The following is a 25,832-nucleotide window of genomic DNA, read 5'->3' as shown; positions in this document are numbered from 1 at the left end:
GTGCATGCCGTGCATGCATGTTCAGTCTTGTCCAACTCTTTGCAACCCCATGGACTGTAGCCTGCCATGCTCCTCTGTCCATGGGATTTCCCAGGTAAGATTACTGGAGTCGGTTGCCATTTCCACTTCCAGGGGATCATTGGAAGAACTAATAATGAACCTGAAACTCCAATACTTTGGTCACCTAATGCAAAGAACTGACTCATTGGAAAAGACCTTGATGCTGGGAATGATTGAAGGCAGGAGGAGAAGGGGACAACAGAGGATGAGTAGGTTTGATGGCCTCACCAACTCGATTGACATGGGTTTGAGCAAGCTCTGAGAGTTGGTGATGAACAGGGAAGCCTGGCGTGCTGCAGTCCATGGGGTCACAAAGAGTTGGACACGACTGAGTGACTGAACTGAACTGACAAGCCCCAAACATGACAAGTCTGATCCGAGCCTGGACCTTCTCCCACTCCAAATCTGCTTCTCTCCAGGTCAGGTCTCTGCCTCTGACTGTGGTACCTCCAACTGTCCTGGATCTCATGCCAGAAACCAGGAGGTCTCTCAACCTTTCCACACCCTCTCTCCCCACATACAATCCAGCACCATGCGTTGTAAATTCTACCTCCAGTTATCCCTGCTTGTCTCCATACCCACTGCCACCATCCCCATCCTGCCTTCTGGCTGCCTCCTGCCTGCTACGTCCTAGGACGTCCTGCCTCCCACCTATTCTCCCTGCATCCACTCCTGAGTGCTGGCCTCTGCCAGGCTAAACCCAGTCCTGTGTACCTTCTCCCCGCTTTTCTCAGCTAATTCCTGCTCAGCAAGCAGGTGATGACTCCTCAGTGACACCCACATAGTCAAGCCAATCACAGACACAGTGACCCTCACTCCTGAATATTTATTTATAAAATTTATTTGAAAAAAAAAATTTATTTGGCTGCACCAGGACTTAGTTGTAGCATATGTGATTTCCTTTGAGGCCTGTGGGATCTAGTTCCCTAACTAGGGATGGAACCTGGGCCCCCTACACTGTAAGCTCAGAGTCTTAACCATTGGACCACCAGGGAAGTCCCATCTCCTGAATATTTAAACAAGAGCCTTCTAAGATCAAGATCAGTCTCCTGTATGACCCAAATTCCACTTTTATGCCCAAGCATTTAACTTTGATGCAGGAATATGATCCAATATGCAATCCATAATTTCATTTTCCAACAGTCCCTAAAATTAGTGACCAGCCTTATTTTTCTTTAATCCAGGATCCAAACAAGAATAACACATGGTGGCTGGTCACAGGCCCTTTTTGTCTTTATGATTTTCTGGTAGCATCTGAGCTTGCCCACCAAAGCCCTAATCCTTCTCTAAGCAGCAGCTTCTTTAATCATCTGCTTTGCCAGCTCTCTGAGGGCTGGGCTGAGTTTGTCTTTGGTTTGGTTTTTTTCCCCAGAGTTCCAGGCATATAGATAGCAGGCAATAAATATTTTTTGAAGTTGAATCTAGGAGATGACAGGAAATCCCCTGTGCTCATAACTGTGCTGTCCTTTTGTGATAAAATCTGCACCCCATAAAGAGGGTGCAATAGAGGAAATACTGCAAATTCGAACTCTTGAGTCTGAACCATGGAAAGCGAGGACCTTGAAAACCACAAGGGCAGCTTGTCTCTGCCCAGCGTGTGGTGTCCACTCAGATCACGAAGGCAGACAAGGGACAGCCAAGGTAGGGTTGCGGGGGGAAGGGCAGGGTCAAAGTTGAGTATCTTTCTGCCTCTTTCTGCGTTGGGTCCCAACATTGCCCAGCCGTCCGCATCCAGGTTCACAAATTCCCAGGCGGTCTGGGGAGCTGTGGGTATGTGAAAAGGCAAAGCTGGGACACAGTACATGCTTCCTGGATTATCAGTTCAGCAAGGTCATTCATTCTCCGAGGCCCTCTCACTGGCCAGAGGAGTTACACGCTGGCTGGAATAACAATGGCCTGGACTGGGTTTTTGGAGCAGGAAGGCCCAAACAGCCCTGCGAGACGGAGAGGTCATTGAGAGTCACCAATATTTATTGACATAGCCATGACTGTTCCTGGGACAGCTGTGAATCAGAGGAACTGCCGGGAATAGCACTCAAAGGCCAGACTCACACTGTCTGACCAGCTGCCTGCGGGCGTCTCTCCCCCACCCCCACCCCCAGCAGTGGGGCAGGAACCTCCGGCTTGGACACTGGGGGTGCAGGGTGGGGTGGGGGGGAAGCACAGCAGAGTACCTGCTTCTAGTCGATGGTGTTGTGCTGAAGATAAATCTCATTGCTTCCTTCATTCAACACATTCATAGTGAGCTCCTGCCATAGGCCTGTCAAAGTTCTAACCACTGGATTTGGCTATTCAGGCTATATTTTTTGAGCACCCACTGTGTGCTAGGTGTTATCTGGACACTGGGTTCCAGTTATTTGTCCTTCATTCTTTTTTTTTTTACTTCTTTTAAAAAAATTTTAAATTTATTTTTAATTGGAGGATTGGGCTTCCCTTGTTAGTAAAGAACACACCTGCCAATACAGAAGACTCAGGTTTGATCCCTGGGTTGGGAAGATCCCCTGGAGAAGGAAAAGGAAACCCACTCCAGTAGTCTTGATTGGAAAATCCTGTGGACAGAGGAGCCTGGTGGAGTTGGTGATGGACAGAAAAGCCTGGCATGCTTCAGTCCATGAGATCGCAAAGAATTGGACACGACTGAGCAACTGAACTGAGTGACTTTCACTAATACACTAATTGGAGGATAATTGCTTTCCAGTAGGATGTTGGTTTCTGCCATACATCAGCACGAGTCAGCCATAGGTGTACATATGCCCCCTCCTTCTCGAACCTCCCTCCCACTTCCCATTGTCCTTCATTATTTTGAGTACCTACTATGCATGTGCCAGGCGTGGTATTAGAATGCTAGCTCAGGGCAAGCTAAGGCAATAAAGTAATTTCCAGTTCCAGGCTCTGCCCTCATTCTTTTGGGTCCTGGCCCTGGTGCCGTGGGCAAGAGAGGACAGTGGTTTCTCAGCCCCTCAGGGACCTGGTCTCCCCAAGCTCAGCCCCTCGAGGGGCCGGCAAGGGTGGGAGGCCCAGCTCCAGCCCAGGGCAGCCAGGCCTGGCTGCTCACAGGCCGTGCAGCAGGCTGGCCTCGGCTCTCACCAGCTCCCGGGGTGCCTCCCCTCCGTCAAAGTGGCCCCCGTTGCCAGGAGATACCAGTACAAAACAGTGCTGGCCATTCTGCAAACCTGGCGTCTCCCCCGGCCCCGAGGGCCACTGCAAGGAGCCCAGTCCTCTAATTAGAACCGGCCGGCTTGGCCTGCACCCAGCCCAGGCCCAAGTTGACTTCAGTGGCCATAAAACTTGCAAACTCTTTCCTGTGGGCTCCCTCGAGATGCAGCCTGCAGGAGCCTGGAAGGCGAGTCACTTCCCCTGGCCGTCAGCCGGGCAGGTGCAGCTGTGGCCTCTGGCCTCCTGGACGACAGAGGCTTCAGGGTGGGGGGCTGTGTGCTGGCTCACACCTCCCAGGGCCTGGCGCACAGGGGCACTGGAAGGGGATGGCTGAACAAATGAGCCCCGGCCCCCCTCACGCCTACAGAGGGCTCTCCCAGCATCCTTACCCCTCCCTGCTGACCCAGTCTGCCCATCGTGCAAGGCTCAACTCAGGGGCATTTCTCAGCTGGTTCTCAGTGGCTTCTCTGGGCTTCTGTACATCTGTGATGCCATTTACCTGTCTCCTGGGAATTCCTCTAAGACAGGGACTGGTTTTGTCTATTTCCACATCTCACCACCATCCATGGGGCTTGGCAGAGAGCAGTGTTCAGGGATGTTTGTGGGCAGCTGAATTGGAGGCTCAGTTGCTGGTCCCCTAACCCCTTGTGTGTCCTGACAGAAAGGAACCCACCCCTCTCCTCCAGGGGCAGAGATAGCAAAGCCAAACTCCTCCCCCCTCCAGACCCCTGGAGGCTGGCGTGGCCTGGGCCATCAACATCTCCAGCCAGGTGGACCGGGCTCTTTCCAGCTCATAGGCCAACTTCCATGCAAGCCCGGGCCGAGGTTTTCACTTGGAGAAGATCCCCATGATTGGGCTGGCCAAGGACCCAACTTGGAATCTCTGACTAATCCCCGCTGCCCGCCCTCTAGGCCTGGGTACAAAGCAGCAGCTGGCACTAAACACTGCCCCCCCAACCCCCGCCAGGTTCTTCTCAGTCCTGCCTGTGTAAGAGGTAGTCAGGGTAGGGCTGAGCTCGACACCCTGAGGTCTTCTGGTTCCTCTTTGCACCCCAAAGCCCATGTCAGTTTGCAGAGAGCCATCAGCCCCGAAGGACCTAACCCCAAGAACTGTGTGCAGCGGTTTCCACCTGGCCCAGCCTGGTTGCATGTTTTCTGGAAAGATGGTTGCACTTTTTGGAGCTCTGGAGGTGTTTGTACACACCAGAGGCAGTGGGATCACCTGGTAGGAGGCCAGGGGGAATTGCTGTCAGCCCAGACGAGACTTCAGAGGGCTTCTCAGGGCTCCCTGCTTCGGCCTCCAGCTGCAGGATGGGCCGAGCTGCCAGCCGGCAGCTGGCAAAACAGGGCTCTCCTTGCTCGAAGCACCAAATGGCAAACAAGGACGGTGCCCAGAAACAGCCCGTGGATCCCAGTGACATCGGGATCCTCTCAGGGAGGGGGCTTGAGGGCAGCTCCTGTTAAAAGCCCAGGCAGGGGCTGGGTGGGGGGAACCCAGGCTGGTCTCTAGTCACCTCTTCAGGGGTCATGCAAGGCAGCTCTTGCTGGTTGCTTAGTTACTAATTTGTGAGGGACCCCATTGGGGCAAAGTGGGGACTAGAAAGACTGTGCCGTGATGTCAAGACAGAGATGAGAGTGGTGTTTACTGCCCTGCAAGGGCCTGCCTGGCTTGATGATGGATGTTTGGGATAGTGTGAAAGGGGAGCCCACGGGAGTGAGAGAGAGCAGGGGTGGGGTGAATGTGAGTCCAGGCTGCCCTGGGAATCTGAGGGGAGTGGGGAGGCCAGTCCCCTCTCCTTGTGGGTGGGGCCCATCAGTGTGTCCAGAGAATGAGGTCTTGGTGGGCCACATCCCTGGCCAGGAGGGAGGTGGGGAGGAGAGGAAGCAGCGAACAGACTGAAGCTGCAGCTGACCCTCCTCCCTGCCTCTTCCCAGCTTCCCTCGCCCCCTCCAGGCCCCCCTCCTCCTATCCCCACGGTGATCCTAGCAGGGAATGTGAGAAGGTTCCCATCCCCCCTGCCCCCCTCCTCCTACCCCGGCCACCTGCCTCTGGTCTCAAACGTTCCCGTGTGACTCAGGAGGGTGGAGAAGCAGCCTGGAAGCGTCTCTGCATCCTCTCTCATCCCCTCCCCGGCTGCCGGCCAGCATTCCCCACCTTTCCTACGGGACCCGGATGGCCTGCCTGACTCCTGGGTCCTGCAGAGCACATGGGATTTGAACCCTGCTTCCACTCAGGAAAAACCTGGCTTGTCCAAGGGTGTGGCTAGCCAGCCTTGGCCAGGGGCCCTGTGCCAGCTGAGCAGTGCCCGGACTTGTCCGCTGCAAACAAGGGCGCTGCTCAGTCTCTGACTTCACCAAAGAGTCCTTTTCAATCTCTCCAGCTGCTGGTCACTGATGGCTGAGCGGAGGGTTCTGGACTCTGGAATCCCTCCTGGGGGAGAAGCCTGCCAGGTCCAAGAGCGCATCTAGCCCCCAGCCTGGAGGGACCTGTTTCTCCCCAGGACAGGAGCCTCAGGGCCCAGCCCAAGCAGAGTGACTTAAGCTATGGAGGCCTCAGTTCCCTGGAGTCCAGATGAACAGGATGTGGGAGGTGGGGGTGGCTGGGCTTTTACAGAGTGGCCCCGAGGATGGCAGAGAGCAGCAGGGCATCAGCCACAGCCGGAGTGCTCTACTGGGGAGTCCTTTCCCTTCCTGGGGTTTGCTGAGACCAGAATGCTTCTGCAGGCCCAGAGCCTTGTCCACAAACACCACTGCTGGGGCCCTAACGGCCGAGTGAAGGCTGCCAGGACACTGCCGAGTGTGGAGTCAGTCCTGGAGGTGCCAGCTCAGGGAAGTGTGACCATTTTGGTATCCACCTCCCTCTCCTCTCATAAATCACTCACTTTGGGGGAATCTTTTTTTGTTTGTTTTTTAAACTTTTTATTTTGTATTGGAGTATAGCCAATTAACAAGCAAAGTTGTGATAGTTTCAGGTGGACAATGAAAGGACTCGGTCATACGTATAAATGTATCCATTTTCCAAATTCCTCTCCCATCCAGGCTGCCATGTAATATTGAGCAGAGTTCCCTTTGCTGTTATCCATTTAAAATATTTGTTGTGGCTGTTGAGTCACTCAGTCCTGTCCGACTCTTTCGACCCCATGGATTGCAGCACTACAGGCTTCCCTGTCCTTCACCATCTTCTGGAGTTTGCTCAGACTCATGTGCATGGAGTCGATGATGCCATCCAACCATCTCATCCTCTGTCGTCCCCTTTTCCTCCTGCCCTCAATCTTTCTCAGCATCAGGGTCTTTTCCAATGAGTCAGCTCTTCGCATCAGGAGGCCAAATTATTGGAGTTTCAGCTTCAGCATCAGTCCTTCCAATGAGTATTCAGAGTGGATTTCCTTTAGGATTGACTGGTTTGATCTCCTTGCTCTCCAAGGTCCATCCCAAACTCCCTAACTATCTCTTCCCCACATCCTTCCCCTGGCAACCATAAGTTCGTGCTCTAAGTCTGTGAGTTTCTTTCTGTTTTGTAAGTTCATTTCTATCATTTCCTTTTCTTTTGGGGGGATCTTAAAGCTCTTTTACTGATCTGGAATTCTCTCCTGAGTCCACGTAGGTGAGTCAGAAAGTTTGGGAGCAGTTGAGTCCCTCCCTCCTTCTAGCAGGCCCTTCCCCCTCACTGTACCGTCTGGTGGCTTCGTGGGGCAGTAGGTGACAGTGATGCTCCAGGTACCAGTGTTCTCTGGGCTCTCAGCAGCGCTGGGCCTCGGCTCCACCCTGCCCCCTCCCAATCAGGAGAAGGTTTCCCGTCTGCCTCTGGACTGAGCGCTAGGTTCTATTTACATAGATCAAAGATCAGGGACAGGGTTCCAACTCCAGGATCTAAGAGGCTGTATGGTTGTCTGAGGCAGCACTGAATAATTTGTCACTAGTAAGGAGTCAGGACTGGCATTAGGATGGACACAGGGCTAATCCTTGCAGGGGAGGTGGTAGAATAAGGGCTGCCCAGAGATGTTTGCTTCTGAATTCCCTGAACCTGTGACGATGTGAGTTTGCTGGCCAAAGGCACTTTATAGACGTGATGAAAGACCTTGAGATGTAAGATTCGCCTGTATTATCCAGGTGAGCCCCATGTGGTCACAAAGTCCTTATAAAGGAGAGGCAAGAGGGTCAGAAAGAGAGAGATAGTCAGAAGCTCAATGTTGTATCCCCCCAGAATCCACATATTTAATCCCTAACAACTCCCCCAACTCCAATGGGGCTATAGTTGGAGATAGGGCATCTAAGAAACTCACTGAAATTAAATGAGGTCATAAGGATGGGGCCCTGACTAGATAGGATTAATGTCTTATAAGAAGAGACACTTGAGAGGTTGCACTCTCTCCTTCTCACCATTCCCCTTGTCCATTTCCTTTCTCCCCCTCCTCTTCCTCCCTCTGCCCTCCTTCCCCTTCTTCTTCTTCTTTTTTTTAAAAAATATTTATTTATTTGGCTGTTGGACTTCCCTGGTGGCTCAGATGGCAAAGCGTCTGCCTATAATGTGGGGGACCCGGGTTCTATCCCTGGGTCGGGAAGATCTCCAGGAGAAGGAAATGGCAGCCCACTCCAGTATTCTTGCCTGGAAAATCCCATGGACGGAGGAGCCTGGTAGGCTACAGTGCATGGGTTCACAAAGAGCCGGACATGACTGAGTGACTTCACTTTATTTGGCTGTGCTGGATCTTAGTTGCAGCACATGGGAGCTAGTTCCCTGACCAGGGCTCAATTCTAGGCCCCCTGCATTGGGAGCACAGAGTCATAGCTACTGGACCACCAGGGAAGAGTCCCTCTTTCTTCTTCTTCTCCTCTTCCTCCTTCTTACTCTTCTCTCCACCTCCACCCCCAACTTGCGTTTACATGCTAAAGAAAGCCCATGTGAGGCCACAATGAGAAGGTGACCGTTTACAAGCCAGGAAGAGAATTGTCACTAGGAATTAAGTCAGCACCTTGATCCAGGACTTCCTGGCCTTCAGAAGTGTAACACATAGATTTCTATTGTTCAAGTCATCCTGTCAGTGCTATTTTGTATGGCAACCAGAGCAGGGAGAGAGAGGAGTTGGAGGAAGGAGCCATGAGTCAAGGAATGCAGGCTGCCTCTAGGCACTGGAAAAGGCAAGGAAACAGATTCTTCCCTGGACCCTCCATAAGTCACCTCTGCTGATGCCTTGATTTTAGGGCTCTGGCCTCCAGACTGTAAGATAATACATTTGTGTTATTTTAGGTGGTGCTAGCAGGAGAAGGGGATGACAGAGGATGAGATGGTTGAATGGCACCACTAACTCAATTGACATGAGCTTGAGCAAGCTCTGGGAATTGGTAATGGACAGGGAAGCCTGGTGTGCTGCAGTCTGTGGGGTTGCAAAGAGTCGGACACGACTGACTGACTGAACTGAACTGAGTGGTAAAGAATCTACCTGTGATGCAGTGTACATGGGTTCGATCCCTAGGTCAGGAAGATCCCCGTGGAGTAGGAAATGGCAACCCACTCCAGAATTCTGGGGAATTCCATGGACACAGGAGCCTGGGGGGCCATAGTCGATGGGGTCGCCAAGAGTTGACCATGACTGAGCAACTGAACACACACACAAACACACACACACGGGTCATTTTGTGACAGTCTGTTGGAGCAGCACAGGAAACTAACACCGAGGCCATCTGAGGTCCGCCCTGTCTGGCCCTCCTTCCCCATCCCCTGGTGGCAGCTCCTGGACCTTCCTCTGGGAACCTCCCCTCCCTCCCCCTGTTGGGTGGAACTAACCCCAGCCCCCAGCCCCTGAGTGGAGCAGGTGACCAGAAAATGAAAACATCCCAACGGTGCATCTCCCCAGCCCCGGGACAGGTGGCCTGAGTCGATAAGGCTCCATCCTGGAACTTTTGAAGAAACCCTGGGGAAGAGAAAATCACTGAGGGTGAACGGGAGCTGGGAGGGCTGGCAGTCGTCAGCCACTGCGGGAGGAGGGCCACCTTGAGATGCAGCCCATGCAAATGACCCAGGACCCAGAACTGAGAGGGGGCCCAGGCGCCTCCTGACCTCTCGGTCAAGCCCCAAGCAGCCCCACCCTGAACTTGCTGACACATGAACTGAACCCATGTAACTCAGATCGGGACTTGAACCTGTGGTCTTTTAACTGAGATCACACCGCTGGTCTCGGGACTTAATGAAGCTCAGGTTCTTGATGTTTCATTGCAGAAAGAATTCAGTGAGAGACAAAGTGATAGGTTAGAAGTGGATTTTATCTGGGGAGAAACACATTCCACAGACAGAGTCTGAGCTATCTCAGAAGGTGAGAGGAACACCAGGGCATACCCTGAGGTTGTCAGTTTTTATAGGAGTGGATCATTTCATAGGCTAATGAGAGGGAGGAGTATTCTAGCCATTTTGGAGAAAGGATGGGGATTTCCAGGAATTGGGCCACTGCCAACCTTTGGACCTTTATGGTGGGCTTTGGAACTGTCATGCCGCCTGTGGATGTGCCAGTTAGCTTGGTGATGTGTTACAATGAGTGTATACTAAGGTTCAAGGTCTAATGAAAGTCAACTTGTCCACCACCTTGGACCTATTTAATTCTAATCTGTTGATGTTTTGTCCTTGTTCTTTATTAATATCTTATTTTTGGCTGTGCTGGGTCTTCATTGTTGCAGGCTTTTACTACTTGAGGTGAGTCGGGGCTGGTCTCTAGTTGTGGTGAGTGGGTTTCTCATTGCAGAGGAGTCTCTTGTTGCAGAGCATGGGCTCCAGAGTGTGGACTCCATACTTGTGGTGCATGGGTTTAGATGTTCCGCTGCACGTGGAATCTTCCCAGAGCAAGGATTGAGCCCATGTCCCCTGCATTGGCAGGTAGATTCTCAACCACTGGACCACAAGGGAAGTCCTATGCCATTCTTTTAAAGGTTGTGCCCTGCCCCCTTCCCTTCTGTTTCAGAACCACTGGGCCCCTGTTTGGCTTAACCCAGTTCAAGGTGAGATTCTGTCACTTGCAACTCAGAGGCTTATAATGATGTCATCTCCTGCTCTTGGTTCTGAGGTTGGTTTCCTCAGGTGGGAGAGAAAGGGCTGGAGTCACAATCACAGGGAGAGAATCACCCCTGCCCACGTGCTGCCTCATCCTTACTGCAGCCACCTTAGTACTGGTTCATGACGGATTGTGCTATATTGCTTGGTCAGTTGACTGGAGCTTCTGTGAAGACCAGAGAGCTCCCCACTCAGATGTCTCCACCCATCACTGCATTGCCTGGGAGGAAACAGAGAACACCCCTCCGCAGGTGGCCCTATCTCTGTCCTCCTGGACACCCTCCTGCAGAGGAAGACCCTCTTTGCTGATGCTTTATTCCATGATGATCTGCAACCACAGACTTGGGCCTGGGGCATAGGGAAGAAAGGATGTGGTGACTCTCTGGAAAATCTCACGTTTGCCCAGGTGATAAGAGACAAGGAGTAATGTGCCCAGATGCCAACATTATCATCACCAGCACAGACATGGGCGGCAGGACTCCCTGCACCCCCAGGCAGGCTGGGGTCCATTGAGGTCCCTGGGCTTCTGTCTCCACGTCCCTGAGCCACAGCTCTCCTTTTAGGATCAGGTGGGATGTCCTATAATATTAATAATAACTCCCTGGTGGCTCACATGGTAAAGAATCTGCCTGAAATGTGGGAGACCTGGGTTTGATCCCTGGGGTGGGGAAGATCCCCTGGAGAAGGGAATGGCAACCCACTTCAGTATTCTTGCCTGGAGAAGTCCATGGACAGAGGAGCCTGGTGGGTTACAGTCCATTCGGTTGCAAGAGTTGGACATGACTGAGCGACTAACACTATGACTTTTCATTTTCCACTTGAAGGAAGAAACAAGCTCCACGAGGCTGTTACTCATGCAAAGCCTTGAGACTGAGAGGTGGGGCTGTAGGGCTTCTCTGGGCTTCACAGCCATAAGCAATATCCTCCTTCTCTCAGGATCCCAGTTCAGTTCAGTCACTCAGTCATGTCCGACTCTTTGCAACCCCATGGACTGCAGCATGCCAGGCTTCCCTGCCCGTCACCAACTCCCAGAGCTTACTCAAACTCATGTCCATTGAGTTGGTGATGCTATCCAACCATCTTATCCTCTGTCATCACCTTCTCCTCCTGCATTCAATCTTTTCCAGCATCAGGGTCTTTTCCAATGAGTCAGTTCTTCACATCAGGTGGCCAAAGTATTGGAGTTTCAGCTTCAGCATCAGTCCTTTTAATGAATATTCAGGACTAATTTCCTTTAGGATGGACTGGCTGGATCTTCTTGCAGTCCCAGGAAAGGCCAATTCTGCCTCCAGGAAGGATCCTTCAGGGTGTGAAAATGAGGAGGGGTTAGGGTCTGAGCACCTGGACTGCTCTAATACTTATCATTGCCATGATAGAAACCCAGCTCTCGTTGGCTTCAGCAAAAAGAGTATTTATGGACTCATGTGCCTGACATGCCCTTGGGGGTGGCCTGGCCTGAGACGCCTCTGATCTGCAAATGATGGTGCGGAATCTACACATTTCCATCTCTTGGCTCTGCATCCGCTGGTGCTAGCTCTGTCCTCAGTGACTCTGCCTGAGAAGGGCCAAGCTGGCTTTTATCCTCCCAGCTTCAGGTCCTCAGCAGAGAGAGAGCTTTCTTCCCAACAGAGCCCGCAGGAGCCTCAGGAGAGACATTGGTGGATTGGGTCTTGTGCCGGGTAGGCACTTCCTTCCAAAGGGAAGTCAGGGTACCATGGAGACTCCTGGAAAGGGCAGGTGCAATGTCCTCCAGCTTGGAGAGCTCAGTGGGTCAAGGTCTTATCTGTCATTCACAGCAGTGAGGGCAAGGCATGCAGGGGAGGGGCTGGGGCTCCTTCATCCTTAGCTCAGGGGTCCTTTCCAGTCCAGAGATCTAGGGAGCAGGAGGTGGGCAGTCTGTTGGGGGCAGGGGGTGCAGACGGACAGGACTTCAACACCATAAACCCTCCCGAGGGATGGAGCTGCTTCTTCAAAGTCCATCCCTATGGCTCCAGATCCCCTAGCTGTGCCCCACAGAGTCTCTGATGTGGGAAGAGAAGGCCGGCACTCCATCTGCCTCATCCTTGCTGTGTGATCTTGGGCTGGCCCTTTGCCCTCTGGGCCTCAATTTCCTTTGCTGTAAAAAGGTGGCCCACTCCCTTTGTTGAGAGAACCAAGTGGGACTTTGAACCAGAGAAGTTTGTCCAATGCCTCGGCTGACATTCAATGAGCACCCTGTCCCCGTTGGAGCCGGAGTCCCATCTCCAGGCCTGTGATGGGCTGTCATGTTGCTCATGGGGCCTGTGTTTCTTGTCCCCTCTGTGTCCCTTCTGTTCACTCTGCCCAGCCAGCTGGGAGGCCCGTAGAGGCTGGGCTGCTGGTCCTCTGTGGTCTCTGCCACCCCCAGTGCCTTCACTGCGGGGAGGCTGAAGTGTGAGGGGCTGGGCAGACACAGCTCTGCTTTTTCCAAGAGGGGCATGGAATAAACATATCTCTGCTGACCCAGTGCCAGGCAGTGAGTGACACAGGGAAGCAGGGGACAGGGGGAGGCGGAGGGGCCAGGCGGCCTGGAATCAGAGCTGCCATTGTTGTTGCTGTTCAGTTGCCCAGTCCTGTCTGACTCTTTGTGACCCCATGGACTGCAGCACCCCAGGCTTCCCTGTCTTTCACCGTCTCCTGGAGTTTGCTCAAACTCAGGTCCATTTGCTCAAACTCCAAACTCGGTGATGCCATCCAACCATCTCATCTTCTGTTGCCCCCTTTCCTCCTGTCTTCAATCTTTCCCAGCATCAGGGTCTTTTCCGATGAGTTGGTTCCTCGCATCAGGTGGCCAAAGTATTGGAGCTTCAGCCTTTATCCAAACCCAACCCCCCCCCCCCCCCCCCGCCCACTTCCTCCCAGCTGTGCATCTCGCTTTGGGCCAACCTTCCCCCCTGCCCCACTCCCTTCTGGGCCTCACTTCCCCTCTCTGTAAAATGACGACAGACAGCTTGGAAGTGCTTCCGATCCTGAAGTAGAATGTTCGAGGGCCTTGCAGGGGTCTGGTGCCCGCCGTTCACTGAACAGCCTGCTGTGGTTTGATTTTGCTCTAGTCGCTTGCCTCCCAGCTGTGCACTGTCAAACTGCTCCTTCCTGGCCCTTGACTCAGATTTTCAATCACTTTCAGTTTTACAAAGCGGAAGCCTGTGCACTCAGACTCTGTGATCTCTCCCTTTGCTCTTCCCCTCCTGCTTACCCGGCCTCAACAAGCTGGAAGCGTGAGAATCATCTGATGGGGTGGAAGAGCAGCCAGTCTCCCCTTCTTTGTCCCTCCCTGCAAGTTCCCTGGACCCTGTCCATCCATGAAGCTGGGGAAGGAAGATGCCTGGAGGCGGAGTGGCCTCCCAGTTAGGTGAGGGGACTCCGGCCCCAGTGGCTGGAGTCTGTCTGTGTGACCAGAGGCCAGTGTGATTTGGGGCCACAGGAAACATCTCACTCTCCCTTATAATGTGTTACTACCAAATGCTCGGGCCAGAAATCCCCTTGTTCTGTGCCCGCTGTTGGTGTGAGGGGAGAGAGAAGGGGAGGAGGGAGAAAGCTCTCAGGGGCGTGCAGTCTTTTTGCCAAAGGTCTTCAGGGCCACCTTGGTCTGAGGGGGTCTAGGCAGAGAGGGATATCTGCAGCCAGAGGGACAAGGAAGGTGGTCTCTCCTCGTTGTGGAGCTGCTCTGCATGCTCTGGGAAATCACCCACTGAACATTCTGGTCTAAAGATGCCATTTAGATCTGATAGGTCAGGTCCAATAGATGCAGGAAAGACCCCCACACTCGCTTGGCTGTGGCTCTGGAGGGTTGGGGGTGGCTCAGGTGCATGAAGCTCATGGCAGGGGCCCCTCCCACTCTACCTCTGGCCCTCAGTTTCCCTACCTGGTGTGGGTGGAGAGCGGGTGTTGGAGAAGCCAGTGAGCGTGGGTGTGCCAAATCCCGTCTGGGGAAACCCTGGCTTCCGGGACATGCCGGAGCACAGGATAGGAGTCTGAAGGCCGAGGTCTAGTTCCTAGGTCCCCCGCAATGGAAGCAGAAGCTCTCCTCCATTCACAGGAAGAGTTCTTTGGGTGTGCCAGGCACTTGGACACGTGTCCTTGGTGAATCCAGCTCATAGCTCTCTGAGGCCGGGGTCCATCCCAAAGCTTCCGCCTTGTGTTTATTTATTTGTTGTTGTTTAGTCAGTAAGTTGTGTCCGACTCTCTGCAACCGCATGGACTACAGCACACCAGACTTCCCTGTCCTTCACCATCTCCCAGAGAGAGTTCAAATTCTTGTTCATTGAGTCAGTGATGCTATCTAACCATCTCATTCTATGCTGCCCCCTTCTCCTTTTGCCTTCAATCTTTCCCAGGGTCAGGGTCTTTTCCAATTTCTGACTCTGTGTGACCCCATGGACTGTAGCCCTCCAGGCTCCTCTGTCCATGTGTTTCTCCAGGCAAGAATGCTGGAGTGGGTAGCCATTCCCTTCTCTAAGGGATCTTCTACCCAAGGGTCAAACCTGGATGGCTTGCGTTGCAGGCGTATGCTTTACTGTCTGAGCGACCAGGGAAGCCACATTTATTTATTTATTATTTTTGGCTGCACTGGATCTTGGTTGCAGTGTTCAGGCTTTCTCTAATTGTGGTAAGCAGGGGCTCCTCTCTAGCTGTGATGCACAAGCTTTCATTGCTCTGGCTTCTCTTGCTGCAGAGAATGGGCCCTAGAGCACACGGGTTTCAGTAGTTGCAGCTCATGGGATCTTCCTGGACCAGAGATTGAACCCATGTTCCCCTGCATTGGCAGGCAAACTCCCAACCACTGGACCACCAGAGAAGTTCCTTCCTCTTAGTTCTGTGTAAATCTTTCTTCTGCTTACCCACTGACCCCCAGGGCTCCTCCAGTGCACACCAGAGGCCCAAATGAAGATCCACTGACCATGGAGGAGCTAGATTTTCTGTTACAGAGACTAAGTCTGGCTGGGAAGAGGGGGGAGGTGGCACAGGCCTGCCTTGTCTAGATGATTAGGTTGCATATTGCACAAGGGTGCCTGGCCTGTGAGGGCAGCTGGCAGTACAGACATAAACTGACCTGTATGAGATCATGTGGGCAAGTGTGAGAATCCAGGTCTGTGCCTGTGGGGGGCCAGATGAGCCCTCCTTTATGAGTCCCTTACACTGGCCACCAGGGAACATTTTGCCCAAAGATGGGCACAATAAAGGACATAAACAGTAGAGACCTATAGACGCTGAAGAGATCAAGGAGATATGGAAAGAATACACTGAAAAACTATATGAAAAAAGAGCCAAAAGAACCGGACGGCTACAATGGTGTGGCCAGTCACCCAGAGCCAGACATTCTGGACAGTGAAGTCAAGTCAGCCTTAGGAAGCCCTGCTGTTAATAAAGCTAGTGGATGTGATGGAATTCCAGAACTATTCAAAACCTTAAAGGATGATGCCATCAAGGTGTAGCATTCAATATGTCAGCAAATCTGGAAGACCCAGCAGTGGCCACAGGACTGGAAGAGGTCAATCTCCATCCCAATTCCCAAGCAGGGTAGTACCAAAGAATGTGCTAACCATCAGACATTTGCACTCATCTCCCATGCTAGTAAGGTCATGCCTAAAATCTTGCATGCCAGGCTTCAGCATTATGTGAACCAAGAACTTCCAGATGTCCAAGATGGATTTAGAAAAGGAAGAGGAACCAGAGATCAAATCGCCAACATTCCCTGGATCATAGAGAAAGCTAGAGAATTCCAGAAAAACATCTACCTCTGTTTCATTGACTACACTAATGCCTTTGACTGTGTGGATCATAACAAACTATGGAAAGCTCTTAAAGAGATGGGAATACCAGATAAGATGGTCTTGTTTACCTGTCTCCTCAGAAACCTGTATGAGGGTCAAGAAGCTCCTAGAATCCTGTATGGAACAACTGATTGGTTCAAAGTTGAGAAAGGAGTATGACAGGGTTGTCTGCATATCACCCTGTTTGTTTAATCAATATGCTGAGCACATCATGAGAAATGCCAGGCTGGATGAGTTACAAGCTGGAATCAAGATAGGCGGGAGAAACATCAACAACCTTGGATATGCGGATGATACCACTCTAATGGGAGAAAGAGAAGAGGAACTAAAAAGCCTCTTGATGAGGGTAAAGGAGGAGAGTGAAAGAGCCGGCTTAAAACTAAATACCAAAAAAACTAAGACCATGGCATTCGGCCCATTACTTGATGGCAAATAAAAAGGGAAAATGTGGAAGAAGTGACAGATTTCCTCTTCTTGAGCTCTAAAGTCACTGAAGATGGTAACTGCAGCCATGAAATGAGAAGACGTTTGCTTCTTGGCAGGAAAGTTATGATAAACCTAGACAGTGTGTTGAAAAGCAGAGACATTACTCAACTGACAAAGGTCCGTATAGTCAAGGATATGACTTTCCCACTGGTCACATACAAGTTGTGAGAGCTGGACCATAAAGAAGGCAGAGTGCCAAAGAATTGATGCCTTCAGACTATGGTGCTGGAGAAGACTCCTGAGAGTCCCTTGGACAGCAAGGAGATTAAACCAGTCAATCTTAAGGAAAATCAACCCTGAATACTCATTGGAAGGACTGATGCTGAAGCTGAAACTCCGATATTTTGGCCACCGGATGCGAACAGCTGACTCATTAGAAAAGTCCCTGATGCTGGGAAAGATTGAGGGCAGAAGGAGAAGGGGGCGTTAGAGGATGAGATGGCTGGATAGCATCACTGATGCAATGGACATGAACTTGGGCAAACTTTGGGAAATGGTATGGGACAGGGAGGCCTAGCGTGCCACAGTCCATGAGGTCACAAAGAATTGGACACGACTGGGTAACTGAACAACAACAACAACACTGGACTGGACATCCACCCTGCACACTCTTGGCACACACAACACATGCACATGCAGCTGGGCCATCCCCACTGAGCTTGGGGGTATTCCCAAGGCCCCTCCACCTACCAGCTACTCTCAAGGGTCCCTTAGGGCAGACCTCAGTCAGAGTTTGAGGAACAAGCAGAGACCAAATACGTGAATGAATGCTGGAAGGGACAAGTGACATACAGGACAAGTGATGACAAAGGAGTGGGTAAGCAGCTGAAAATTCTGCCCTTGTGCCGTGACTTTCATGCTGAGCAGAACTCAGGACCCTAGCTGATTTCGGGGTCTGTGCTGGGTGGAGGATGCGCCCTTTCTCTCAGTTTAATGCCAGATGGTTCTGGGTTTGGGCCTATAGCCTCTACCAGCCCAGACCCAGGTCCACTGACCTTGGAGTCCAAGCTTAAAACCCCCAGTGACCACCTGGGTGTCTGCTACTCTGGTAGCCACCACAGCCCACAGAGAGGGGAGAGTGCCCGGGTCCCAGTGGGCCCCTCCAGGGGTGCCTGGCTGCCTTCCTCCTTCCCATAGGCAGTGGGGGCTTCTCAGCCCGCCAGGTGTGGGCCTGGGGTCTGGAGGCAGGGGCAGAGGCTGGCAGGGTGACGGGAACTGCGTCCCAGCCAACCCACAGGGAGTCTGCTCAGCCCTCCCCAGGCTCCGGAGAGAGACTGGAAGACAAAGCTATTTTTATTTATGACAGTGTCAGCGGGCTGGCCTCCGTCTAGACAGCTGGTGTTATCATTCGAGGCCATCCTGGAATGCGCAGCCCCATTTATTGAGAACAGAAGACAGTGCGCAGATTAAACAGCTCATAAAAATAAGCTGAGAACAGCTCTGGGCCGGGAAGACCAAGGTAACCCAGCGAGGTCAATGGTCCTTGTTTGTGTTGGACCTGGGGGTGCTTTCAGAGAAAACAAGGGGAAGCCCGAAGTTCTGTTGGTGCCCCTCGGCAGAGATCACCAGGGGTTGGAGGTGGGGGGCTACAGAGTCTCTCCCTCGGGGGCAAGAGGGGACAGAGGACCACCACCTGGCTCAGGACCGACCTCTGAAGCCACTGTTGAAACCTTGACCTCCCCAGGGCTGCCAAGCACCCAGCTGCCATCTCCTGGGGCTCCCGCTGCCAGCACAGAGGCCACTGCTGGTCACCCCAGCTATCTGGACTTGAAGAGTGATTGATCAAGGAGACACGTGTCCGGAGCTCACCTCACATGTCCATTTGTTCATTCTCTCATCTGTTCATTTGTTCATTCACTGAATCAATTCACAAATACATTCTGAGCATTTCCAACAGGCCAGGTAGCAATCCTAGGCTTTCCCAGTGGCTCCAGCATGAAGAACTCACCTGCCAGTGCAGGAGCCATGCGTTTGATCCCTGGGTCGGGATGATCCCCTGGAAAAGGAACTGGCAACCCACTCCAATATTCTTGCCTGGGAAATCTCATGGATAGAGGGGCCTGGTGGGCTATAGTCCATGGGGTCTCAAAGGAGCTGGAGATGACTGATCGACTAAACTACAACAAGGCAGTAACTCTGGTCTTGTCTTCAAGATGCTTCCGAGGGACATGATCCAAAGCAGATGTGAAAACACAGGTGAGTGTCCTGGAGCAAACCGGTGGAGGCCCCCCAGATGAAGGACTGATACTGAAGCTGAAGCTCAACTACTTTGGCCACTTGATGCAAAGAGCTGACCCATTGGAAAAGACCCTGATGCTGGGAAAGATTGAGGGCAAGAGGAGAAGGGGGCAACAGATGATGAGATGGTTGGATGGCATCACTGACTCAATGGATATGAATTTGAGCAAACTCTGGGAGATGGTGAAGGACAGGAAAGCTTGGCATGCTGCAGTCCATGGAGTTGCAGAGAGTTAGACACGACTTAGGGACTGAACAACAACAAACCCAGTGGTCTGATCTTACCACTTCCTTAGTTGCAAAGCTACCTGGCACCCATGAGGGAGAGGTGGGCACCCTGCCTACCGCCACCTCACCGCCACCCTCATCTCTCCCCAGTTCCCTGCCCTCTGCCTGTCCACACCCTTCAGCCCTAGCTGGCATCCCACCCTCCCCAGGTTCCCCTTCGCCCTTTTTTGGAGCCACTCACAGGCTGCTCGCTCTGTTCTGGATGGTATTTCCCCAGGTCCCACCTGGGGCACCCATCTCAGCCATGCCCACCTCAGACCCCAGCAGCCCCCACCCCAGGCACGGGCCCTCACTGTCCCCTTTACTCCCTGAGGTCCTGGGAGTAGAGGGTGGGCGCTGAGCACATGTGCATGAGAGCCCGACTGAACCTGCCAGCCCTGCGTGGGCAGTGTGGCCAGCTGCTCTGTGCCTCAGTGTCCTCATCTGTAACATGGGGGTGAGCTCAGACCCTGCACCTCAGGGAGAGGACTGCATGGTCAGAGAGCACTGGAGTGACACAAAGGCGTCCCGATGTTCTCGCTCTGTGCTGTCCCTTAATGCCTTTTCTGTGTCCCTGGCCTACCCCGAGCCTGTTACAATGAGCCTGCTCATCGAACACATGGTGCAGAGCTGGGGGCCCCAGCTGGGCAAGAGGGAGCTCCCGCGGAGTGAAGCGAGGCAGGCCCTTGCTCTGCCCCCAGCAGACCATCCCAGCTCCCTTCTGAGCCTTGCCTTCGGAGGGATGTGGATGTGAGTGACTCCCTTGCAAGCCTGCCGGGGACAGAGAGCCCGGGGCTTATGGAGCACAGGATGCTGTGTGAACCGTCTGGGTCCCGGCCTCTCCTATGAACAGAAGGCCAGGGTGTGATAGCGCACAACAGATAAACCCTTGAGCAGATGGGGCCCAGGGGTCTGCTTGGCTGGGAGAAAGGAATTCGACCTCTCCTGGTGTTTCCTGTTGTCCCAAGCATGTCCGGACCTCCCATCCAGACCCCCACCCAATGTCAGCTGAAGGGACAAGTTCCCTCTTCCTCTTCTTCTTTTTAAAATTTATTTGGTTGCTTTAGGTCTTTGTTCCAGCATTCACAGTCTTCCATCTTCCTTGTGGCATGCGGGATCTTCAGTTGCAGCATGTGAACTCTCAGTTGCAGCCTGTAGGACTTAATTCCCTGATAAGGGATAGAACCTGGGGCCCCTTGCATTGGGAGCATGGCTTCTTAGCCACTGGACCACCAGGGAAGTCCCAAGTTTCCTTCATTGCCTTAAATGCTGCCTTGACCTCTTGATGTCAAGTCCTCATCTTAACACTGCCCCCTGCCAGGTCCCCATACTAGGGGCTTGTGTGGTCAGAAAAGACTTAGCTGCCTCTCTTTCACCTTCAGAAAGCCTGAGGGTTTCTCCTGCTGCCCCTCCAAATCATGAGCTGAGCCCGCCATCCTAACCTCTTCTCTTGTTCACCCCATGTGCATTTGCTGAAATGTACCATGTGCCAAGATCAAGTAGCAAGCCAGATAGACACGATGCCCAATCTCTCATCCCTATGGCAGGAAGAGTCCACTCTGTGCCCAGGAACCACACTTAGGGCCCAACACAGCATCCAGCACAGTGTCTTTGCTGGACACATGCTGAATGAATGGAGTGTAGCTGCAGGGTGGCAGAAAGCTCTCGGCTGCCCGAGGAAGGTGGTGGAGCCTGAGGTCAAGAGCCCAGGGTTTGGTGCCAGGGAGGTCTGGTTTTGAATTCTGCCCTCATCACTTCAGCTGTGTGGCCTTGGGTAACTGAATGAGCTTCTCTGAGCATCCGAGATCGTGGGAACAACAGAGGGCTGTTGGTAGGACTGCATGCTTTAATGTGTGCAAAGAGCACCTACTGGTGCACAGCGAGTTCTTGGGATTGTGTTTTTGGTCCCTTGCAGACATTGTGATCAGGCTTCCAGGTGGTGCTAGTGGTAGTACCAATGCAGGAGACTCAGGAGATGTGGGTTTGATTCCTGGTCGGGAAGATCCCCTAGAGAAGGAAATGGTAATCCACTCCAGTATTCTTGCTGGAGGATCCCATGGACAGAGGTGCCCAGCAGGCCATGGTCCATATGGTTGCAGAGTCGTACATGGTTGAAGCGACTTAGCACACACTCAACCCTTAAATGATACTGTTTGTGCCCAGACACTATACTTTAAAAAAAGAACCTGTTCCCTGTACCTTAAAAATAGCCACTCAAAAAGGCAGGTCCTATCACCATCCCTATTTTACAGAGGAACCTAAACAAATAGACTCACTTTTCTTCCTTCTGGAAAACTCCTATTCATCCTTCAAAACCCTGCTAGGTCATCCATGGCCCAATCCCCTGGTAAAGTCTGTTGTTCCTCAATCTGTATCACTTGGATGCAGAGCCCCATCTCCCACTTGTGCTAGTCTGTGTCTTCCCCCTGAACTTCCTGTTCAGAAGTCTGGTTTTCTGAGTCTGAGTCCCCACCTGTCTGACACAGACAAAGGATCAAGATGTGCTTGCCTAATGGGACAACAGGAGCTGTGTGCCTCTTCTCCAAATTCTCACGGGATCTCCTGCAGGGAGAGGTTGCTGTCTCCCTTCTAGGTGACCAGGACGACCTCTAGGGCCTGTCCTCTAGAGGTGAGTCTAGGCGGGCTGCTACTTCAGCTCATCCCCCGCTCACCTTTCTAGGAAACTGGGGGTTGGGGATACTCAGAGGGGATCCCCAACTTCCAGGGATGGCTCCTGGCTGCATAAAGAGAAGCCATAGTACCTGAAGGACAGGTGCTTTCTGGGAGCAGCAGGCTTCTGTCAGATGTTTCTCTTTCTCACTTTCTCACAAACAGATACGATAAAAAGATCTTGGGCAAGCTCAGACTTTGCAACTTCTCAAGGTTTTGCCCACGCTGAGGCCTTATTTGATCTTTGCAACACCATGAACTTGGCCAGTTGGAGTTGTTGTTCAGTTGTTAAGTCATGTCTGACTCTTTGCAATGCCAGGCTTCCCTGTCCTTCACCGTCTCCTGGAATTTGCTCAAACTCATGTCCATTGAGTCGGTAATGCCATCTAACCATCTCATCCTCTGTCGCCCCCTTCTCCTCCTGCCTTCAATCTTTGTGGCCAAACTATTGAAGCTTCAGCTTCAGCATCAGTCCTTCCAATGAATAGTCAAGATTGATTCCCTTTAGGATTGACTGGTTTGATCTCCTTGCAGTCCAAGGGACTCTCAAGAGTCTTCTCCAACACCACAGTTCAAAAGCATCAATTCTTCAGCACTTAGCCTTCTTTTTGGTTCAACTCTCACATCCATACATGACTATTGGAAAAATGATAGCTTTGACTACACAGACTTTTGTTGACTAAGTAATGTCTCTGCTTTTTAATATGCTGTCTAGGTTGGTCATATCTTTTCTTCCAAAGAGCAAGCATCTTTTAATTTCATGGCTGGAGTCACTGTCCACAGTGATCCTGGAGCCCAAGAAAATCTGGAATCAATCAATATTGTTGGGAGAAATATCAATAACCTCAGATATGCAGATGACACCACCCTTATGGCAGAAAACGAAGAGGAACTGAAGAGCCTCTTGAGGAAATTGAAAGAGGAGAGTGAAAAAGCTGGCTTAAAACTTAACATTCAAAAAACTAAGATCATGGTATCCAGTCCCACCACTTTATGGCAAATAGATGGTGAAACAATGGAAGCAGTGATAGACTTTATTTTCTTGGTAATTGATATTCTAAATCTAAGCCCCAAATTCCAGCCTTTGCGCCGCCTTGCCTGGGTCTCTTTGAGCTTCTTTCGACTGTTGGTGGGCCTCATTCTGCAGGGGGTGGGCCTGGGGACTTCCTAAATTCCGCCACAGGGAACCTGGGCTCTTGGGGAGAAGGTGCCCTGGTTGCCATCTCTCTTTCAAGTTCTCTGGAAGATTCAGAAGTTAAAAGCAAGCAGGGTTGGGAAAGGGTGGTGCGGAGGTGGGTCCCTGAGGACTGCCAGAACAGGCAGTCTGGGGAGCCTCCCCTTGTACCCCGGGGGAGGCAGGCACCCCCAGGGCCCAGCGAGCTGCCCCCACCCCCGCCCCACCCAGCTCCTCCCAGCGCGGCCCCCAGAGGCATTTCATTTAAGGGAGAGCCAGATGCAGGCACTAACCGTGAATGTTAGTGAGCACTCTTGCTCAGTGGACAAAACACTGCTGGCACTTTCAGGAGTGGACTGAACACTGTGTCCACTTTGGCGGCCTTCAGGATTCCTGGACGGACACAAGTGTGCTTTCACATGCAACAGGATTAATTGCACAACCTCCCTCCGTCCCGGCTCCTCAGCACCCCACCCCTCGTCCCCACCCTTTCCCCTGGTTGCCTGCTCTGCCCCAGAGCAAGCTTCTGAGCAGTCATTCCAAGTGGCCTTGGGAAGTGAACACTTGAGTCATGTGACTCTCCCCACAGTCCTCCTTGGAGTGGAGAGGGGCTGAGAAGCAACCCCCCAAGCCCAAATTCTGTGGACCCCAGTAGTCTCGCACTGGGACACCCCCCACCCCCAAATGAACTGTGGTCTCAGCTCTGGACCCCTGTGGTTTTCCATGCTCCATTTGAAGAGGCTGGTATCAGGTGGCCAAAGTGGGACCAGGATGGAAAAGCTGGGAAGAAGGGGTGAGTTCTGGGTCCGCACCTCCTGGGGACAGCCCTGGCAGGTAAGGCCTGCTCCAAGGGGCGTTCCTTGCAGAGCTGTCCATAGGGTCTCAAGGTTGGTTTTAGACCCTGCCTATCACTGAAAGGACTGATGCTGAAGCTGAAGCCCCAGTACTTTGACCACCTGATGTGAAGAGCCAACTTGTTGAAAAAGATGCTGATGCTGAGAAAGACTGAAGGCAAAAGGAGAAAGGGGTGACAGGATGAGATGATTAGACAGAATCACTGACTAATGGACATGAATTTGAGCAAACTCAGGGAGACAGTTCAGTTCAGTTCAGTCGCTCAGTCGTGTCTGACTCTTTGCGACCCCATGAACCGCAGCACGCCAGGCCTCCCTGTCCATCACCAACTGCCAGAGTCCCCCCAGACCCATGTCCATCGAGTTGGTGATGCCATCCAACCAGACAGGGAAAGATGTAAATGCCTGGCGTGCTGTAGTCCATGAAGTCTTGCAGAGTCGGACACAACTTAGCGACTGAACAGCATGCCAGGGGAACATTCCACAAGCTTTCGGTGCCTTCGAGACACCCTGAAGTCAGGGCCATGCTGCCACCCCAGCCAGGTTGGATGCTCTGGGAATCAGGCTCTCAGCGTGGCTCCACTCAAGGCAGAGCAGGCCTGGGTTGAGCGGGAGGGAGTGGCAAGGAGGCTGAACAAAGGCCCGTCGTGGGCCGGTGCCAGGGCCCCGAACCCGCTGGGGCATGATGAACTCCGGCGGGAGGCAGGCTGCTAACCAGTAAGCAACTTGTAAAAACCCAACTCAGACACAACATCTGGCAGCTGCTTCAAATAGTTCTCTGTCTGAAGTTGGAGCTGCTCACAGCCCTCCCGTAAATCAAGCCATGTGCAAAGAGGAGCCCCGGGCCGACCTGAGGCTCCCTGCCTGGCCGGGTCCCAGCCGCGCCCCCGGCTCTCGTCGTGCTCTTTAAATAGCCCAGGGTTCGCATTCCATTTCCTTGTGTGGCTGAAGAGGCTGCAGGGTGGGAGTGCCTCCCTCTGTCCCAGAGAAAGATGGGGAGGTGGGCAGTGAGGGTCCACAGGGCATGGGGCACAGGGTTTCCTGCCCCTGGCCTGGCCTCAGTTTCTGATGACACCTGAGTAAAGCCCATACCTTTCCAGACCATGCCTCCGGCTCACTGGAGCTGATCAGAGGGAAACCCAGAAAGAGGGGCCACGTCCTCTGTCCATGGTCAAATTCCGAGTTCTCTCCACATCCTGGCCTGAGCCTGGCCTCTAGGCTCCCACGCCCAGCTTGGGTGCCCACCATTCATCAGTTCCACAGCCAACATGCTCTTCTGCGACAGGCCATCAGAGCTGGGGCAGGAGGGCCATGGGGCTGTAGCTGATAACTCTGGGAATTCTCACCTTGTGGCAGCACCCACCACACCCAGCCCAGTATGGCACTGGGCTATGTTTTCTAACCTTTATTGTTTGTTTCATAAATCCTTATGGGCATGAGTGGGTACCTTATGAACTCCATTCTAGGGATGTGTGTAGAGGGTTGAATGGCAGCCCTTAGAAAGACAGGTCTTTGTTCCAACCCAACCCTGGACCTGTCAGTGTGAGCTTACTTGGAAAAAGGGTCTTAGGTGCCATTGCGTTAAGGATCCTGGATAATTCAGGTAGGCTCTAAACCCAGTGACAATTGTCCTTATAATACAGACATGGAGACACAGCGGGAGAAGGCCACTTGATGACAGGGGCAGAGGTTGAAGGGACGTTGTCATCAGCCAGAAAAGTCTGGAGCCACCAGAAGCTGGAAGAGGCAGGAAGGATTTCCCTCCACGAGAGCCTCCAGAGGGAGCAGGGCTCTGTCCACACCTGGAGTTTGGACTTCTGACTTCCAGAACTGTAAGACAATAAACGCGTGCTGTTTGAAACCACCCAGGGTCTGGTAACTCACTGCGACAGAAGCCAGAAACAATAACAGTATGGAGACTGGGGGTCAGAAAAACTGAGCCTGGCCATGCTGCTCTGCTGGGGCCCTGACAATGAGACTGATTTTTAGAAAAGTGACCTTATTTCCATCCAGAAGGAAAGAAGCTCCCAGGCCCAGGCAACTGCCTTGCATGATCCCCTCCCAGGAAATTCTCGTTGGTCTCCTCTGTGCCACTG

The 25,832-nt window shown here is 52.6% G+C and overlaps 1 long non-coding RNA gene across 1 annotated transcript in view; it reads left to right on the top strand.

The window, feature by feature from the left end:
• LOC110133068 (uncharacterized) overlaps nt 1–25,600 on the top strand; it is a 51,130-nt gene extending 25,530 nt beyond the window's left edge. The window contains exon 3 of the long non-coding RNA XR_011490344.1: nt 25,380–25,600. This is a non-coding gene — a long non-coding RNA (uncharacterized lncRNA). The remainder of the gene's footprint in view (nt 1–25,379) is intronic.
• Nucleotides 25,601–25,832: the final 232 nt, after the last annotated feature.

The sequence above is a fragment of the Odocoileus virginianus genome, chromosome 11 (assembly GCF_023699985.2).
Source record: "Odocoileus virginianus isolate 20LAN1187 ecotype Illinois chromosome 11, Ovbor_1.2, whole genome shotgun sequence".
Lineage (NCBI taxonomy): Eukaryota > Metazoa > Chordata > Mammalia > Artiodactyla > Cervidae > Odocoileus > Odocoileus virginianus.
Note: the sequence above shows the minus strand (reverse complement) of the source record. Positions and strands in the feature narration are given on the sequence as shown.